Below are 3,936 nucleotides of genomic sequence, written 5' to 3'. Positions count from 1 at the left end.
CTGACTTTTCACAATCTTCATGTGTCGTTACACAATTGTAAATTTGTAATTGTGGCTCACAAATATAAAACAATTTGAGTGTAGTTGGATATTCATTTTATGTTTGTTGAAGATGAAAGAATCTAGATGAAGAAAAGTTTTTCTTTGTTAGAATAATAATATGGAACAAAAAGGTACTCCCTCCGTCTCATAAAAGATGTCACAATTTCATTTTTAGTTTGTCCCACAAAAGATGTTACATTTCCATTTTTGGAAAAAGTTCTCTTTCACATTAATATAAATATTATATTTTCTCTCTTCATCTAACACACAAAACAAAACCTCTTAAAACTGGTGTCATCCCACAAGTGTGACATCTTTTGTGGGACGGAATGAGTATTATAATATAACTATACCTCATTCTCTCTCTTATATGCACGTGTAGAAAAAGAGGATGAAGAAATATTACCTTTTTGTTATTGAGTGAACTACATAAAAAGTCCCTAACGTTTTCAAAAGTTACATTGCAGGCCCCTAGGGAAAAAAAATACCTCCACATAACCCTACCCTTTTACATAATCACAAATCATATTTTTTCGGTCTATATTTCCCTTGAGCCCTAAAAGGGCATTCCAGTCATTTCAACCCACCGTCTGACATTGGCGGCCTGCATGTGCTGCCCCATCTACTTTCATGACGCGAGCAATTGGACGTTTTGTGCAGCGCCATTTCGTCTTCCATCTTCTTCATTCCACATATAAACTTAGAATGAAAATTAGAATTCATTCTAAAATATTCACATTTTGCGGTCTCTACAATTTACAATCTTTCCCTCCATACCACTTCACTCCCACCTACCAACTCAAACTCAGTATCTGTTGTAAACCCTCCCTTCGTCCTTGAAGTCTATTGCATGAATGGCCCCAAAACGGAAGCGAGGTGGGTCCGCCGGTGCTTCCTCCTCGAGAACTGGGGGTCGGCGTAAAAAACGTCCCGCACCTTCGCCATCGCCATCGCCAACGCCAACACCACCGACATCGGCCTCGTCATCACGTTCATCATCGCATGCGCCGCCGCGTAGACATGGACCGGAGGTCATCGATGTGGATAAAGAGGCTTGGGATGTCAGAGATCCTGAACTGGATTTTTTCCATCCCGAAGAAGAATATAGTAAGATTGAGTTCTGAATTTTTCAAAATTTCACTGGTACATAGTGTCAATTTGTGATTTAGGGTTCCGAAATTTGTTGGTAATTTAAATCCATATTTGAATTATGTTAGTTAGGTTAGGTTATTTATTGTTGTGTAATTTTGTCACAAGTTTAAAGTTGTCTAATTTTTTCACAAGTGTAATGTTGTCTGATTTTGCCACAAGTTTAATTTCGTCTGATTTTGATTAACAGGGGAGGCTCATGGGAAGTTTTCGGTTGCTTTCCATCATGGTGGTTCGTTCTTCGGGGCCAAAGATGAGAAGAAGAAGTATGTTGGTGGTTATTTGACTTTCTTTGACGACTGCGATATTAACCAATTCGCCCTGATAGACTTGTCTAGTATGGCACTTAAGTTGAAGTATGATATGAAGACAATATGCGAGTTTTATTACGTTCATCCAAAGTATAGTCCTGGCTGTGAGGGCAAAGGAATAGGAGGTCCATTGATGCCCATTGTTGACGATGAACACCTCATCGAATTCCTCAAGGTTGCTGCTACTAGCACAAAGCTAGTTCACATATACGTTTTGGAGATAACCCGAGCTGCTGCTATACTGAAAAAGATAGAAGAGGAAGCGCAAGCGATTCTCGAATTCACGATGCGGAAATCCACAGGAGTTATTATTGAAGAGATTGAAGAAGCTGAAGCTGAACCAACTGTCCCAAAGGTTCGACCGAGGAAGAGGATGCAGGAGCAGAAGGGTTTAAACAATAAGCCTTTGATGATTGGGTGGTATGATAAGGACGTTGAGTTCGATGAATATCTTGTAAAAAGTCTGGAAGATGCCCGTGCTAAGTGGAAAAGGGACGACGATGTAGCACATCAAAATTTGGAGAAAGCCTTTGCAGAGGTTTCCTCCGAAGCAGTAGTATCCGACGTCGTACCATCCGAAGCAGTAACATCCGAAGCCCCACTCTGTGATGCTATACCATCCGAAGCAGTACCATCCGAAGTAGTGTCTTCGGTCGAAGTTGTTGAAGTTGTACAACAACCAATACCAGATGTTGTTGAACCTATGGCAGATGTTGGACAAGTTGGAGAAGACCTCCATGCACACGTGCAAGAGGTAATTTGTTGTGATATTAAATGATTCATATCATAGTACCCCGTTTGTGATTTATGATTCACAATGATTGATGTTAGTTACCCGTTTGTCAGTTGTAATTTCCATAAATGATGTAGTACACCGTTTGTTATTTAATATTTTGTTTGGTTTTGTTGAGCATGTGGACCCAGTGTCCCCTCCCCTCCAAATTGTTTAATTTGTCAGTGTATTGATTCACTTTTGTATTGCGTAGGAGGTAATTGGTTCGTCAAGCCCTGAAGATGAAACTGTGGGTGTGAATGTACTTGAAGAGGTGTACCAACCGGTGATGGATGGTGGATGTGAACTACAAACGGACATTCGGGTTGACAGTTCATTTATCTCGATTCTTGAGGACATTACCCATGAACTGTTCACGGACAAAGTTCACACCTCTGTGCAAGAGTCAGCTCCAACTGGTGTAGTTTCAGACGAAGCCCAGCCAACTGCAGGAGAAGTACCCGATCAAGTTGTCAAAGATGATGTTTATTGTCCTTCGTTCGAGTATGTTCCCGACGGATGTCATCTGCATAACGAGGGATGTGAGACTGATGATGAGGATGATGAGGATGGGGTCGTGCATTTTATCTCCTTGGCAAGCATGTGTCGAGATGAGCAGCTGTTTAAGTCTTATTACCAGAGCCTATGTCAGCAACAACCGGAACAGCAGCGGAGTGCGGATGCAGACACCGAACAAGAAGGTACTGGAGAGCTGAATGGTGAGGGCAATGGAGGGGCAAAGAAACGCCGAAAGTACTCCCCTGTTGTGGAACAACGGAATTCGAAGGATAAAAACCTACTATGTGAGCAACAAACAGTGGATGAGCTACAAGATCTACAGGATCTTGAAGATTTGGAGGGGTTCAAGAAGAAGGGTTTAAAGTACACTCCATTCAAGCTGACAAATGAGCTTCCATGTTGGAAACCTGGTGATATTTTTAAGGATCACGATTTCTTCTATGAGGTCATGCGCCAGTACGCCATAATGACCAGACGACGTGTGGATGTCATAAAAAATTATGGGAAGAGACTCCGTGCCATTTGTAAAGGCAAGGCATGTGAGTGGTTGTGTATGCAAGGAAGATTGAAACCCACAACAATACCGATTATGTGGTAATGAATATGCATAGAGATCATGCTCACACATGCTCGCAAGTGTTGGAGCAGAGATGGCTCACGTCCAAGTGGCTAGCTGCGCGTTACATGGAGAAAATCAAAGCGAATCCCCACATTCCATTGGCAGCTATACGGCAGTGTGTGGATGAGGAGTTCGGGCTGAAAGTTGGTAGGATGAAGTCGTATTGCGCAAGAGACATGGCATTAGAGGGTATATTTGGCAAGGCCGGACTCCAATACCGGCGATTGTTCTACTACAAGTCAGAATTGGAACGGACACACCCTGATTCGAGTGTGCATTTACACTACGAGAACTTTAGGGAGCCTGAATTGGTAGGCCCCAGATTCTTGAGGTTTTATTGTTGCCTCGGGCCTTTGAAATCTGGTTGGATGCGTTTCTGCCGTCCAATTATCTTCTTAGATGCTTGTTTCTTGAGAGGTATGTACAGGGGACAACTTATGACGACCATGGGGATTGATCCAAACAACGGTTGGTGGCCTATTGCGTGGGCGGTGACTGAGCCCGAGAGCTACGCACAGTGAAAA

The sequence above is a fragment of the Salvia hispanica genome, chromosome 5 (genome assembly GCF_023119035.1).
Source record: "Salvia hispanica cultivar TCC Black 2014 chromosome 5, UniMelb_Shisp_WGS_1.0, whole genome shotgun sequence".
Taxonomy (NCBI): Eukaryota; Viridiplantae; Streptophyta; class Magnoliopsida; order Lamiales; family Lamiaceae; genus Salvia; species Salvia hispanica.
This window is presented reverse-complemented; position numbering follows the sequence as displayed.